This window comes from Tiliqua scincoides, chromosome 1 (assembly GCF_035046505.1).
Source record: "Tiliqua scincoides isolate rTilSci1 chromosome 1, rTilSci1.hap2, whole genome shotgun sequence".
NCBI lineage: Eukaryota > Metazoa > Chordata > Lepidosauria > Squamata > Scincidae > Tiliqua > Tiliqua scincoides.
Window position 1 is genome coordinate 114,929,701 of NC_089821.1, and position 17,069 is coordinate 114,946,769.

Here is a 17,069-nt window from a genome sequence, read left to right on the forward strand (position 1 = left end):
GAAGTCAATGCTAGCATGTTAATTTGAACCCAGAAACTACTTGGGACCCAACTGCTGTAAGACTGATGTCGCATTTGGTGGGCCGCAAATGTCTGGGGCATTTGGTGGACCGCTGTGAGATACAGGAAGCTGGACTAGATGGGCCTATGGCCTGATCCAGTGGGGCTGTTCTTATGTTCTTATGCATTATCTGAGTGACCACCTGCAATCAATAACCTGGAAGCCACATTCTTTATCAGTTGATGTTTCTAAACACTTTTCAAAGGCAGCCTGACATAGAGTATGTTACGCTAATACACGGATCACTGCTTCCTCTTAGTTTCTGGGTTGATTGACAGCAACTACAACAATGAGAGCAGTGTATCTTGGCCAATTGGTGCCAGTTTCTTGCCTTATCAGTGACATCTCCTAAAGCACTATTTCATGCAGTGTTCTGCTTTCCACTGTAATTGGAGGTGTTATTGTAGTCCATTCTCAATGTGACCAAGGCATGAATTCACATGGCAAGATGGTTTTCCAGAAATGGTTGCAGTGGCAAACCAGTTTAACCTGATAAACTTAACTCTAGGCCCTAGCGGCCACCTATACATCAAGACCTTAGGTGCAGACTTTGACTCTTCAGGGCCACTTCAAGTCCATCCCATATCTATTTCCAGATCAACTGGAGTCCCAGTCAACAAAATGGCTGTCTTTTCTGGATTAAGATTCAGAGTGTTCCTTCTTATCCAGTCAATCAGTGGCTCCAGATATTGATTCAGAGCTTTATTGGCTCTTCAGGATTTTAATGAAAGGGGTGGGGGAGATCTTTGTACTACCTTATAAGCCTAAAGCCATGGAGTAAAGCGGTAGTCCTTCAGCATAGCTGCCCGATAGCTGCTCTCCAAAACTGCAGAACAGTATCCCATAGGTGTAAACGCTGTGCAGATTAGTTCTGAGAAACAGAACCCTTATGCAAATGCAGGTGTGTGTTGCTTAATGACAGGGATACATTCCCGCACCCTGTCCTCAAATGAAACAAATGTTGAAAGATGTCACGTGCTCATAGCCTCTGGAGTTAAGGGGAGCTGAGTTCCCCTCATCTCTGGAGGCTTTTTTGAGTCCTACAGAGGCTGTGCGCATCCGGACGTGGCCTCTGCAAGGCTCAGAATGGCCAAAAAGCTTACCAGAAGTGACTTTTTTTTTTTTTTTGCCTTATAAGGCATTCTGAGGCCCAGGGAAGCAGCCTTCACAGGGCTCAGAAAAGTCCTGGGAAGCAAGGGGACCACAGCTCTCTTCAGCTCTGGAGGCTTGGAGGGGGACCAGTGATCAGCGATGGACTGTCACATACATGACCTGTCACTGGTCGGAATGTCGCTAAGCGATGTTTACCTATACTGTATGCACTAAAGAGCAGTTCAGTAAATCTACACATGTTTATTTCCCATGTAACTTTATTATTATGTATACCTCTCAGCAAATTAGTTTAACCAATTGTAAGGGAAGAAGAAGGGTGGAGCAGGACCATTGCCTAGTGTGGAGCAATGGGCATCCTCCTCCTAGCTTCCATTTCACCTTGACTAGAGGTTGACTTGGGTAAACCTGCTTCCCTGAGTAGCCGAACGCCCCCAAATCCAGAGGTTCTCCTAAAACCAGACAGTAGCAGAAGTTGGGCAGTCAGGAAATATGGGTCAAACCATTTCTCTCCGGAGTGAACTGGGGGCCCAATCCTAAACATTGTGCACTGGCTCACTGCTGGCATGCACTCCTGTAAAGCACATTTGCGAGCCCTTAGCACTGGCCAAATATCAGAGCTAGGCCTAGCGCCAGCTGGCGCTGGACTAGTAACAGTGCATAGCCAGTGCTCCACTGCTCTGCAGTTGCCTGAATTGCCAGGTGGCAGAGAGGTAGGTGGGGCTGTGGGGGGAGGTGGGGAAGAGGCATTCCAGGTGGGGGGAGGATGGGGAGGAGGTGTTCCAGTGGTAGGGAGTGGGGCGGAAGAAGGGCAGGGCCGGTGGAGCTCAGCTCATTTGGATCCTGAACTCTCTGTCTCCCCATGGCTCATTATTGAACTGTTTGATTCTTCAGCAGCTCCAGAGCTGCTGCAGAATTGTGTTGCCCCATTGTGGGGCTACTTTCCTTACCCAGGGGAAGGGGACGAATGTTCCCTTCCCCCAAGGCACCGCTGGCAGCTGCCTGGTTGTACTCAGGGTGCCGCAGTAGCCATTTTCAGTGCCGCAGCAGCCCCGCACACTTGGCAGCTCAGGATTGGTCTGCCTGACCATTCAGGAAAAAGTAAAATAAAGGGTTTTTAAGAAAGCTGGTTGAAACTACACTGGGACTAAAGAAGCAAAATAAAAAGGACAAAACAGGGCATTTGCAAGGATAAGACAACTGCCTGAACAAGGTTGGAAGGTGGACAGGGGTTAGGCAAAAAGTTGGAGTGGAAGTTAAGAAACCGGCTGAAAGCAAATCAAATGTGGCGTATCTCACAGTGGCCCAACAGATGCCTCTGGGCCTATATAAGACAATAAGATACCTGTATCCTGTTGCCACTCCCTTACATCTAGAGGTGGTATATAGGGTTCATGGCTTGTAATCCATGATGGACTTTTCTTCCATAAATATGTCTTTGAAAGGCATTTTGGCCATCACTACCTCCTGTGGTAATGAGTTCCACATATTAATTACATGCTGGGTGACAAAATATTTCTTTTTGTCTGTTCTGACTCTCCCACCAGTCAATTTTAGTGATTGTTCCTTGATTCTTGTGTTGTGCAAAAAGGAATAAAATTTCCCTTCATCTCCTGCATAATTTTTTGTCTCCCAGCATGATCCTGTGCATGTTTACTTAGAAGTAAATCCTATAGTATCCAATGGGGCTTACTTTCAAGTAATCATGTATAGCAGTGGTTCCGAACATTTTTTCACTTGCGTACCCCTTGGCAGCCCATTTCCATAAATAGTACCCCTCATGTTAGTCCCGCAAGGCATTCTAATACAGACCTGCCTTTCTCCACCATTACTCAATTCTTTTCAAGTACCCTTAAAGGTCCTGGCAAGTACCCCTGGGGATATATATACCCCAGGTTGGGGACCACTGGTGTACAGGCTTGTAGTCCCAATCCTGCTGCATTTGGATGGCATCACAGGAATCCCTTAGTTGTTAGAAGGGTGGAAAAATAGAAGAAAATGGAGGATTTTCACTATACTACTGTGCTAAAAATGTTATATGCTCTGATGCACACCTCCTGTTTGAAGAATCTTTGTGTAATGCATCATGTCTTTGAGAAGTTACCCAGTATCCCTGCTGACAAGAGAGAGGGAGTGCTTGAAAAATCTGTCATGTTATATAACCACTGCTTTTTTGAGTATGTGGAAAAAGTTTGAGGAGTAAATCTAAGAACATAATAGAGTTATCTTTAGGTCTACATGTTTATGGAGACAAAAATAGAAAAGTAGCCAGATTTCCTGCACGCATATGAGATACATGATTTCACTTCCTACCTTAATGGAAATTACATGTAAACCATATGGCTGAATTGACAAGATCGCTTCAGTTTTGTGACTTAAGGTTACTCTTACAATGGCCATGGATGCTTCAGAGCTGTGTTTTAAGTACTGACTACTTTCACTGTGGTCTCGCCTCACACTTGTGCATTTAGTTCAGTGTTTTTATTCATGATCCTGCATTTAAAATAATGCAAAGATGAAAAATTTATTCAGTGTTAAAGAGAATAGAGTGAGCTCCAACTTCATTTATAAGAACTAAGGATAATAAAGTGGACCAAAGGTATAAATTCACTTTTTTTTTGTTACACAAAAGACAGATGAAAACTTCTAGTCTATATGAATGGCAGGAGAAGGAGGCAGGAATGTTAGCAGATTGAGAGATATATAGGATTTATATTCAGACTGCTTGCAGCAAAGTTTTTTATGTAAGGATGAATCACGGGGTGTTGTGTGGGATGGGCATACCTTACAAAATGATAAGCAGTGTACACGGGACTCCTCTGTTTCCTCACATTAAAGTATTGGAAAGACAGCATCGGATTTACTGCTGTGGTCATATGTCCCTGTGCAGAAGCCTGGGTCAGGTCATTTGACAATACAGGTCCAATCTTTTTATACATGAATTTGACTCAACATGAATGGCCACTGCAAATGAGAAGGAATGTACTGATCCCTGGAGAAGGGGAAAAATGCACCCCTTTAAAATAACAGTTTAAAAAAATGCTTTCTTACCTTTGTAGAGAGACAGTCATACAAGCAGTCATTCCATTCTTCAGCTGAGCCAGGCAAAGGCAGGGAGTCCATTGCATTTCTAATTGCTGACAGCAATTCTACAGTAAGAAAAGCTGTTTTTAAACCACAATTGTAAAGGGGCGCACTTTTTAATTTTTTTAAACTACTTTTATTTAACACATTTTATGGTATCAGCAGGGAGTTCCAGAATCAAACCCTTGTAGATGTTGAGGCACGATATATTCCATTAGGAGCAATGGAGGGGCAAGAAACCGGGATTGGGTCTTTAAATCTATTTTTCCACTGCTTTTTTAATCCATGGATTTTTATCATCCACTAGGGGTTCTGGAATGGAACCCCAGCAGATAACAAGGGATGACCTGTATTTGTTCACTTTTTTAGGTACTGAAGAGTTAATCCTATCCCATCTTGTTTATTAGTTGAGATATTAGATAAAAATGATTTTTTATTTTAAAATAGTGCTTCCAGATCAGGCTTTTTATTATGTCTTTTGTGAGTTCCCACGTTGCAGAAGCAGTCCTAGTTTTCAAAAGAAAAGAAAGCTATATTACCCTAATTGTACTCTATCACAGTTGATATATTGTTGCCCTGTACAGTGCTAAAAGCTTGATGTTCTTCTCTTTTCTAATACTACAGACTCTCCCTGCAGGGATAATACAGCATTCCTGCTGCTTTGTGTCTCCATTGCAAGGTTTATGCTCAAACTTCAGTTGCTTTTAAGAGCAAATCAGGATAGAAACAAATGTATATTGGATTGTGTTCTTTATTTTTTTTTTGTTTTATTTTAATGTAATAAATCCACGTAGAGGTTGTAGAAAACGTGAGTTGTAGTTATGGAGCATCCATGTTGCCTTGTTCCGAAAGCAGTTTCAACTGGTGAAATAAACCACTGAAAGGGGTAGGAAATGTGCTGTGAAAAGAGAATCCTATAAAACAGTGTTTCTCAAACTGTGGGCCGGGACCCACTAGGTGGTTTGCGAGCCAATTTCAGGTGGGTCCCCATTCATTTCAACGTGTATTTTATTTTTAATATATTAGACTTGTTGCTACTTGATGTGACTGCATTTGGGAAAATGTAAGACCTATATTTTTAACAAGCTACTATGTATATTCTTTTAACAATGATAGTCAATGGGACTTACTCCTAGTTAAGTGTTATTAGGACTGCAGTCTAGGATTGTAAAATGTTTTCCTGCTTGATGATGTCACTTCCGGTCATGACATCACTTCTGACAGATTCTCATTCTAAAAAGTAGGTCCCGGAGCCACATGTGTGAGAACCACTGCTATAAAACTTATGCTGTCAAATGTCCCCACACCTCACTCTCCTTGTAGCAACAGTAGTACAGAAGTAGTAGAAGAAGAGCAGGATTGAGGGGTTGTGCTCTTTCTGTCCACACTCAGGAATAAGAGACAAAGATATTGGATTAAATTGGGGCAAAAACTTTTAAAGTAAATTTTAATGGAGATCTGCAGCATCGCAAGTAATATAATCAGTGATAGTCTGGATGAACCCTCTGAGGGAATGCAGTTCTGAGTAGAGTGCAAACTGCCGCCACACCTTGGCTGCCCCCTGGGTGTCTGCTCTGGGCTCGGAAATCAGCAGCAGTCACCTGACTGCTCCCACATTCTGAAAGCTGTACAGCTGAATGTGTTGAAAGAGGCAACTGATTGAAGACTCAATTCTATCCAATTTTCCAGTGCCGGTGCAGTCGTGCCAATGGGGCATGTGTTGCATCTTGCGGTTGGGGGACAGTCACAGAAGCCTCCTCAAAGTATGGCGACACTTGTACCCTTTGGGGCTGCATTACAGCTACACCAGTGCTAGAAAGTTGGATAGGATTGAATCACTTCCATTCAAGCCCCAAAACTCTGAGTAGCAATTCCCCAAAGGGGTTTCATTCACAGAAATCCCCAGGCTCCAATTCCCCTTTTCATTGTAGCTGTGTTTCCAGAGGCCCCTTGTCAATGACATTCTAAAATATGTGACTGTGTTCCATAGGAAAGGGGCAGAGCTTTGTTCCCTTTCCCCTAACTACTTAGGGTAGCCTCAGGCACTCCATGCTGCAAATCTCTAAAAAACACAAATCATTCCCTTCATCTGACAGGTAGACCCCATTGGCACTATGAAGATAGCTCAAATGATACTGAATGTTTGAGTGATCACTATATCATGCCTCAGTGTTGGGTCCAGTGACCAACAGACACGGTTTTATCTCATGTTTCATCTTTTTGTTTTTGGCAGCTCTGTGGGGTTCATGTCTTCCTTCCAATTCATTGTAGAATGAGTTCCAACCAGATGGTGAGAAGCCCTGACCAAGTTGCCCTCAATACCTGGAAATCATTTGCAAACTGGAGGTCTTTCCTTTTAGCTTATCCAAATCATTATCCCCCAAGTGTATTAAGGCGGCCTGGGGCTGCTCACTTTTCAGGCAATGCATAAGCACCATTGGCATCAATCTACAGCCTGCTGTTATTGCCAATCCACTTGACAGTGGCAGATTCACTGCACAGTGAGAGCCATAACTGGATTTCTGCCAAAAGAAAAAAAAAGGACATTCAGTGATTAACAATTGCTCTGCAGACAAGTACAAAAAAATTACAAGAAGCAGAAGAGCATCATCTGTCAATGTGCTGAATCTGGTCATCAGAGTAACTCAAAATGCCACTGAAGATGCTACCCCATCCAAAACAAGTGAGTACCACAGGTACCAGGCGACAGACTCATGGAACATAAACTGGAATCGCTTCATCAGTATATCGGACAAGACATTAAGCATTATCAAAGACAGGAACTGCCACACAGACTGTTATTCAGTGTGGTGTCCTGGCTGCAGCATGCCATTGCTGTGACATCTGCGTGTTATCCATGTGAGGTATGTGCCATTTATATTAGCCCCAATACTGGCAGCAAGTTATCTAGCTAGTTGGAAAAAAGGGGGGAATTCTCACATTGCAGTACTGAATCTGTAGCACTAAAGGTGAGCTCTACCTCACCCTTGCACACTGTGCCCAAAGTACTGGAATTGTTGGCAAAATTCCAATCCTCCAGGGTTGCCACTCTGCAAATTGAGATCTTTATTTTTTTTTTTAACAGACCTAGCCTGAGGGACTTACCAGCATCCCAAACTTCCCCATCCCATCAGATCTCTGATCATGCTTGGTACAGAAATCTGTCTATATTCAGGGACATCCAGACAAACATCTCTGCTGTATCAAAAGTCCTCATCCTCATTTGAGGATGAGAGAGAAGTGAGGAAACTGGTTCCTTCCACTTTAGACCTCCTAGCCTTTTTTGGGTGCATTTTTTGTATTTGTTTTCACAGCTATACAGTGTCTTCTCCTCCAAGAGCAATGTGTCCATTTCATTTAGGCTGTAAAATCTGACTTCCAGTTTCTGCCAGGCCCTCAGTCCTCCAGGCACCAAGCACCCAGGCCCAGTGGCCTCTCTATTTTCAGGGGCTACAAAGCCCCAGAGAAATTGACCAGAGCCACTGGCTGCAATTGAACAAAGTTGAGAGTCTTCTGAGGCCAGAGCCTTGAAGCTGAAATTGACAAGAGACTGAGAGGTCACAATTAGTGGACCATGAGGTTGTGTGAAGGCAGCCACATTTGACAAGATGCCGAGAATCTGCAACCAATCAAGGCTGCTCCATGAAGACTATGAGGTCAAAACTGTCAAGGGCAGGCAATAGCTCAAAACCATAACCAAGACAAGCCATGAGTAGAAACTGGGTACCAAAGCCAAATTGACTAAGGCCTCAAAGCAGTAGTTCCAGTTGCAACTTCAAAGAGCTTGGCAAAGTTACTTGCTAAACTAACTGCAAAAAGGATGAGCAGAGCTATTCTAAATGCATTCCCCTTCCATTTCCAGCTACCTTGCACATTAGTGCAATGCTACACATGACACTGTTCATTCTACCTCTTTCCTGAGGAAAGATGCACCCCCTCCCCACATGCTGACCCTAGGAGTGGAGCCAGAGGTAAGGAGTGACTGCACTCTCACTGGTTTTCCATTCCTAACGGTATTTCAAAGTCGTATCCAAATGTAGATAATGCTGTAATGAGCCTTTTTGCTGTGATTTAAAAACTAAATAGGGTAGGAGACAGCTATTAGTCCATTAATGCAATTGGATTTTAACATAGCTGTATGGCACCATTAAGTCCCTTGTAAAATGCTAGCAGGACAATAAAAAGAGCTTGAATGCAACTGAATATGTCCCCACTTTCAGTACCGAAACTGACTACTGAACAGTTGGGATTTTTTTTTTCTTGTAGACCTAAAGCTAGTCCTCACCCCCCCCCCCCCGCACAACACTGCCAGTTCAGTTCCAGGAGAAAATAGAAGCTATAATATTAAATATTTTGTTCCAAAAATATGACTTTGTCCTTAATAAAATGGAATGCTAGCCACAGTCCTGGTTTACTATCAGTGTTGGATTATTTATTTCAAGTTTTATAGCCCCTTTTCCACAATTCAAAGTGACAAGAACAGTTATTTATATACTGCTTTTCTGGCCAATGGATTGGTTCTTTGGTGTTATTCAAGGTGGTTTACATGGGCAGGCTTTCTCTAAACCCCTGAAGGAGTTCTTACAATGCACAAAGGAGTTCTTTCTATCTTTCAAGAACTGACTACATTCTAGGTGGATCTTCTCACAGTCTGGTCACGTTCTGACTGCGATCTCCTCCCATACAAAGAACTTCAGAGGTGGCTTCTTTGGCTCTCACCCAAAAGAGCTCATCAAGGTCTAGCAGCTCCCTGGGCTTCCAGTGATCAGGAACAGGTGATCTTCAGATTATATCTTTAGGCATAACGGCAGCTCTACCCTCTAGACCAGATCTCCTGCCCATACAAAAGGTGATTTAAAAGTAACTAAAAACAGAATACAGGCTGAGTCTCTTTATTTGCGAGGGTTCCATTCCCAAAACTCATCTGGATGGCAAAAATGGCATTAAAGCAAATCTATTTAAGAAACAATGTTCCTTTTCTAGGCGATTTAAAAACAGCCTTACCGACCTTTGTGATATAAGATAGAGTGTTAGGCAGACAATCCATCAATCGGTCTCTCTCCAGGTGATTATAAAGGTTTCACTCCAAACCAGTGACCCCTCCCTTCACCCTGAGCAGGAGGCAAGAAAGCAAAGTGATTATCTTTCTTTCACATGCTCAGGAGGAAGGGAGGGGTTGCTTGCCTTGGAGTGAAGCTGTCTAAGTGCCTGGAGAGAGAATGACTGATGGATTGTCAGCCAGCTACCCTCTCTCACATTAATGAGGCTATTGTTAAACAATTTTTTCCCTTTAATTTAAAGGGCCCTTCTCATTGCATTGAGATAAAACTGCAGGTGAAAAATCCATGGATAATTAAGTTATACCTCTATATAAAATAAACACAACATCATTAAAGCCAGCTAACGACAATACATTGGAGCAGATTAAAACATCTAATAGCAGCAAAATAAAAGCAGCACTAAGAATAACAAAATTTATAGACACTGACTAAAGGAAGGGGTAACACCTTTTAATTCTGTATATTCTACATGCGCTTGTGTATTCCCATTTACTAAGGCTCAGTATGACCTGTGCACGTAAAAAAACCATGGTAGTGTACATGTTGACACCATAGTCTCCCATTAAAGAAAATGTAAAACAATTTTCCATAGCTACATTTTCTTTTAAATTCCATTGGTATCTTGTGTCTGAAACTGAAATCCATCCTTATGAATCTTAGTAAGAAATATGTGATTTTGTAAAGGGAAAGCCTCCACTTCCATTTCTCTCTCTTTCTCTCTTTTCTGCCCCTCGTTTTTCTTTCTCTTTTCCAATAAATGGCTCTCACTGCTCTCCAAGTGGGACAAGTTGCTGATACAACTTGATTTGTGGTTAGGAACCCAGGATGCAGTTGATTGACTGAAATGTCTGGTTGGAACTTGATAAACAGAACTTATCTTTCCAATTCTGTTTCTATATAAGCAGCTCTAGGTGGTAATGACACCTCATCCCACAGCAGTAGCAGCTAAGTCTTAATTTATAATAGGAAAAATAAGAACTGCCCATGTAATTAGCCACCTATATTCTTAATGAGTTTGTATGTAATGAGATCTAAAAGCCATGTACAAAAGCTAATTGTTTGATTCTATATCTTCTGATCAGATTTTTGGTGTTTGGAGATTGATTCCATGCATGTATTTCTTCTTTAAGAATTGAAAGGGAATAGTTGAATATACAGGTACAGGGTTCCTTAACATCAGGCAATCCCAGTCAAGGCACTGAACATGCACCTCCAAAATGGGATTCCATCGTTCATGGAAATTTGAAAAGATAATGAAGAGGTGGCTTAGCTAGTAAAACTGGAGCTGGGAAAAACTCAGAGACAGCTTTTAAAAGAGATAAATTTATGGAAGAGAGGTCTATACTAGTTATTTCTCCTGGTGGGTATGTGGAACCTTTGTCTGAAATTCCTGAATATCAGTTGAGGGTAAAAAGAAGAAGAGAAAAAACAAGGAAAGGCTTTTGCTTCAATGTCCTGATTTTGTGTTTTTCAGAGGCATCTGGTAGGGCACTGTGCAAAACAGTATGCTAAACTTGCTGAACCTTTCGTTTGATTTAGCAGGGCTCTTCTTATCTTGCTAAATTATAAAAGTGTAATAAAAAGTTGTGTGGCTAGATATAGAAGGTTTTTAGCTAGATGTTTGTTTATAACTGCCACTTTTATTGCTGTTTTACTTCTGCTGTGTTGTCTTTTGGTTTTGTGAATTTTAATATTGTCTGCCGCTCCTTGGTTTGGTTTTGAAATGCTCTGCAGTTTTGATGTACAGGTGGGACATCGGTATCCACTGATTTGACTCACCACTGATACCAAGGTCCACCTTTAGATATAACAAGGGGGGGAAAGTACCAAAATCTGATTTCCTACCTTTGTGCTGTTAAATAATTATAACTTCATTCCACTAGATTCCATTGTTCACCCCATCTAGTGGCTGAATGTAGTATAGTGTCTATAGCATATACCTGAGGTTTTCAAACCCCCAGGTAGTTTGAAAGTTGCGGTAAGTTCTGGCGGGGGCGAGGGGAAGGCAGAGGCCCAATTCCCAGGATCGTGCCGCTCGGGGGGGGGCTGCAGGGGCTTGGGTACACTTACCCAAGCCTCCTGCAGCCTCCTGGGCATGCGGGGAGCCCTGCGTGGCTGTCCACAGGGCTCTATGATGCTTCAAAAGTGAAAGTGGAGCAATCGCGCTCCACTTCCGGTTTATCGGAAGTGAGCACTCTTGGAGGGGGGGGGGAGGCAGGATAAAAATGTATTAAGTAAAATGAAAGTTGAGAGCCCTTAATGCATTAACTGTTTAAATTAGGGCTCTACAACTGGCATCAGCTTCTGGAACTAATTTAACCTCTTAATCAATGTCTTTAGACCTCCCCAGTGCTTACCCAAGAGGCTAAAAGTGGGTGTGCATGACCAGCAACTGTGGCAACAGGGGCATGAGTCTTGGCATCAGGCCATTTGGTGGTTGGGTGGGACTTGTCATCTGTCTCAGAACAGCCTGTCAACAAAGTGGTTGCTGACCCAACCACTACAAGTTTCCGTTTTAGATAAAGTTTTAAATCCTACTGTAGCACAGCCTGAAGAGCTTTCAAAATAGATATGGCATATTCATTTATGAAATTACACAAGCGTAAATCCTACTTGGGAGAAGCTTTCCCAACTCAATTTTCCATTTCAGTAGCAGAGGTCCCTCACTTGTCAAGTGTCATTACCTTCTCTGTCCTGCAAATGAGCCTCAGAAGTTCTTTGTGTAACAGTAGAATCCCCATTTCAAATGCATAGTGTCAGAAAGTATAAAATTCCTTTTAGGAAGAAAATACAAGTGGAAACAAGCATTGTGATCATAGCTGCTACCCAAGCAACTTCATATAAATGGTACCTTTTTTGGTGTGTGTTTCTTGCTTTTAGGACTTTTTCTACTTGCATTTCTTTTTATTATTCCTAGTGTACTGTTACCCTGAACATGCCCAATCTCATGTGATCTTGGAAGCTAAGCAGGGTCAGGCCTGGTTAGTACTTGGATGGGAGACCGCCTGGGAATACTGGTTGCTGTAGGCTTATACCATAGTCTTTCGAGACTGAAGTTTGCCAACCACCAGTGTAATCCTACTAGAAAACTAGAATTTGGTAATGAGTCTGTTTTGAAGACTTGCAAAATATTACTAGCAAAAGCATTAAGATGTATGGTAAGTATGAATGCAAAGAGGACCTATACTTTGCAAGAACTCCTCCCACGGGTCCCCCCTCAGCAGAGATCCCTCACCATCCATAATCACCAGTGGATCCCTATTCATAACCCTTTACATTAATCCATAGGTTTGGATGGCAACCTTTCAGTTATGGAAAGAAACAAAAGTATGTAGTCAAGGATATAAGTGGAAGCTAGACTCACCACTGGTTTATTCCAGCATCTGGAATGAAGTCAAGGCTCTCTCTCTCTCTACTAGAACTCAACTCAATGGAATCCAATAACATCTATCTCTGTGTTAGAGCCGAGCCAAAATCTGCCCCTTCCACTGTTCATTTCTCATTTTAAGGAAGTGAATGAGGAATGCTGTGGCTATTTGGAAGGGTGCAGTGAGTATGAAAATGGGACTTTGGAAGCAATGGTTCTCTTCTGTGCAGCCACTTGCTGGTGACCACTGTTGGTTTCTCATAAGTCCCTTGAGAATGGCATGTGATGATGCAGCATTGTTTCTGGGTGACTTCTGGGAAATGAAAGTGGCCGGAAAAAAAAAGAATTAATTTACATTTCAAATTTGAATAAATTTACATAAATGAATATAAGAGATGAAACTTATATGAATGAATGAAGGTCTTGCAATAGTTCAAGGCCTATAAAAGGCCTTGCACAAAGCAAAGCTGACCTCTCCATTGGTGTCACTGCTGCATCACAAATGTGAAGCAGCAAGCAGTGGAGGGAGCCCTCATCCCATAGCTCATGCAAGAGGTTGAACAGTCAAGGTTGGGCTTCAGCAAGTCTCTGGAGGGCCAGAGGTTCACTGGAGGCAGGAGGCTCTCCGCAGGCTGGATTGGGAGTTCCCGAGGGCTGCAAGTAGCCCCCAGGCCGGGGTTTGGGCATCCCTGATTTAGATAACATTCTTCAACAAAAATGCTTCTTTGTCCTAGAGCAGGGGTGCCCAAACCCCTTCCCGGGGGCCATTTGCGGCCCTTTGGAACCCCCAATCTGGCCCTTGGGGAGCCCCCAGTTTCCATTGAGCTTCTGGCCCTCTGGAGACCGTGCCGGCCCGACCCGACTAGTCTCAATGTGAGGTCCGACTGTTTGGCTTCTCAAGTGAACTGCGGGCTGAAGGCTCCCACCACTGCTTGCTGTTTCACATCTATGAAGCAGCAGCGGCAGCAAAGGAAAGGCCAGCTTTGCTTTGCACAAGATCTTTTATACACCTTGAGCTATCACGAGACCTTTATTCATTCATATAAGTTTCATCTCTAATATGTTCATTTATGTAAATTTATTCAAATTTTAAATGTTAATTAATTATTTTTCCCTGGCCCCCAACACAGTGTCTGAGTGATTATGTGACCCTCCTGCCAAAAAGTTTGGACACCCCTGACCTAGAGGATCCATAATCTAAAACAATACATAACCAATAGCAACTGAAAATATGCTATGCTGGGGTGAATGGGACACTTGCTCCCCCCGCCACTAAATAGAAGAGGAGCACCATTTGATAGCTGACTTTTCTCATTTGGCATGGGGAAGTAAGTGGGGATGTTCTGCCCTTGCCATCTTAAAACTTTTTAAACCAACCTTAACCTGCATAACCTTGTCCTGGATTTGGTTTCCTGGGATGTTGGAAATGACTTTTGTTCATGCAGATATCAGGCAAACTCCAGAGCCGTACCAAATAGGTGAGACCTGGGAACCCCCTAGACTAGGGGTTCCCAACCTGGGGTGGCACGTACTTCCAGATGTATATACCAGGACATTTAGGTCTACTCAAAAAAATTGAATAATGGCCATAAAAGGTGCATATTTCAGCAGTATAAGACAAGATACAAGTCAAAAGTTGTACAGTTCAAATGTGCTTTAAAATCGTTCTTTTTTAAATATCTAAATTGCCTATAGGAATTTAGTCTAAGTGTGTCTACTCAGAAGTGAGGTCTATTGAGTTTAATGGGGCTTACTCCCAATTTAGGATATTGGATAGCAATCTAAATGCTTAGCAGGTTTTATAGTTGAGCATTTTTTTTCCTATTCTGGGTGCAAAACGATTTCTAGCCATCCAGCCGAAATAATGAACATGTGGTGACTTACTTTAGTGACACACATGATAGTTATTGGTCAAAAATAAGTGGCAATCAAATTGAACTGATAGCCTTATATCATGTTCCCAGAATAGCATAAAATATTGGCATCTGAGTTATCAGAGTCTTGATATTTTATGGCAGAAATTGGATGCTTGGATGGATGATGGAGGTATCTGATAGTTGCTCAGAAATGTTCATTTCTGGTCATGTTGGGGGAGAGTGAACAGTGTAAAAGGAAAGCCGTTCAGGTCCTTTCCAATTTCTGTGATGGAATTGTGATAGTATGTGGCAGGTTTTAAGCCAGTCTGCCTTAAGAACCCATTTCCCCATTGCATAGGTGTTTTTTTTGCTAGAGTCCATGTGCGCAGATTCAGTGTGTTCACTGGTTACAAACCAAGCAGCAGCTGTGCTGCTCTGTCATAGTATATTTGGTTTTAATATTTTATTATATATTTTATTGTTTTTATCCCAAGAGCTCACGATGATATAATACAACCCCACCTGTTTTAATATCACCACAGTCCTTCAAGATAGTAGTTCCCATAGCGCAATTGTTGCACAATTCTTTAAGCAGTATTGAATCTACTATTTTCTGGCATTGTTTCCTGCACTCTTACTTGAAGTAAGAGTCCTTGTAGCGAGGTTTAATCCTATCCTATCAGTTCTATCCTATCAGTCTGCCTTGAATTGCTGTGCCACATGTAATGGCTTGTTTCCTTCCTATACCACACTGGCAGTTAAGTTAGGGCTGGTACAGGTTTATGCTAGGCTGTGCAAGTTTGTCTGCTCTTTCCTATGAAGAGATTAATTGAGCCTCTCCCCATTCTTGACTCTGCTCTGGTACCATGTTCCCCTGTCCTTGCAGCTCCTTTTAGGGTATCTGTGAAGAAATATGTAGGATTGGACAAAGCTTCTATTAAGAAAAAAGGTTGGGACAGCCATACATGTAAATGTAGACTTGAGATACTGAGCTAATATTGCTGTGCATTTTATTAGCTGATGGATATTTGATTATATAAAAAGCAGGTTGTTTTCTGTAAAGTACCGACACTTAGAAATTTATCTTCCAAATAATTCTTAGGGTTCTTAGAAAATTTGACAAATGTATATGAAAAAGTTCAACTTCCTCTCTCTGCTTTATTTTTGTGATGGACCAAATGCGATGGTTTTGTGATGGACAAGAGGGTTTGAGGCTTATCCAGAATGTGATCAAAGGTCCTTGGGCATAATTTTCCTATCCACTTCACCAGAATAGGTATATTTCTTCTTAAGGCAACCTCTTCAAAGAAAGAAAGCATTCTGTGGTTCTTCAAGTCTAGGAATTTCCATCTATCCTGAACTGCTTGGGGAGAGAAGATCATTTCTTAGATGTTCCTGCCTGAAGCCTTTCCTGCCATCACTGTTTGCTTACATAACTTTATGGCTTGAGAAGTATGATGGCATAGTCTTCTGCTACAGTTATTTATTCCTGTCCTGCTGTATGATCTCAGAATGGCTGGCAGTATTCCTGAAGGTCACTGAGAACTGGAGGAGTCTCGTAGGAGAGCCTATTTCATTGCTACCAAAGTCTGCTTGGCCAAGCTCTATTAATTCTCTAAAAAACTTTCCATCAAATCTTAATCTTGCAATCGCCTTGAAAGTCGTACTGGCCAAGTACTATACTAGAAGATTATTTTTGCCCATTTGTTCACAGAGTACCACTGGGCAAAGGGTTTAGGGTGCACACGCTTGGTGCCTCCATCAATATGTGGGGAATATGTCAGCTTGATGTGGAAAAATTGAGTTTGTGTGATTTTCCTCTTGATTTTACTTCTGTGAAAGAGGGCTTAATCAGATGCTATACTTTGTAGAACACAGACCATTAGGTCGGCTGATCAGTAAAACTATTATTTATCCTTTGTCTCTTTTGCCAAGCTGCAAGCCCCTCAAATTAGATGGACTTCTATTAAACTTAAAGTGTCAGAGTTGTAACTCAGTTATACCTTTTTTAAAATGCTAACTAGAACAAGAGAAATTAAGATAACAAATGAAATTGTTTCATAGCTGATATTTGTTTTTCATAAGTGACACGATTTATGTTGAATTAAATTTTAGAACACTGAATATTCATTATGTTGGCTGTCATGAATAATTCACCTGACACTACTTTTAAGTTCACTTGTTACCATCATCCTTTTATATTTTATGTTTAGGAAATATTACAAGTTTTCTGAGACTAGTGCTTTGCATAGAAGATCCAAGCTTCAATCTTTAACATTGCCATTTAAAAGAATGGTGTATGGCAGGGCTGGGAGATGCTACTTGAGATCTTGGAAAACCTCGTCAAGGCTAGATGGACCATGTAAAGAAGTGCTGTATTCAGAATCAAATAAATGGTTCATCTAGCCCAGTGATCTTCAACCTTTTTCTTCTCATGGCACACTGCTAAAATTTTCAGTGCACACCATCAGTTTTGTGACAATTGACAAGGCTGCCAGCTGGGAGCACGTTTCCCCCAATGACCCTACTACT

The 17,069-nt window shown here is 42.0% G+C and overlaps 1 protein-coding gene and 1 pseudogene across 1 annotated transcript in view; both read left to right on the forward strand.

The window, feature by feature from the left end:
- Nucleotides 1-17,069, forward strand: part of GULP1 (GULP PTB domain containing engulfment adaptor 1) — a 211,322-nt gene that overhangs the window by 39,501 nt on the left and 154,752 nt on the right. The gene's annotated exons all lie outside the window — the stretch shown is intronic.
- On the forward strand, nt 12,226-12,344 carry LOC136637984 (5S ribosomal RNA; annotated as a pseudogene).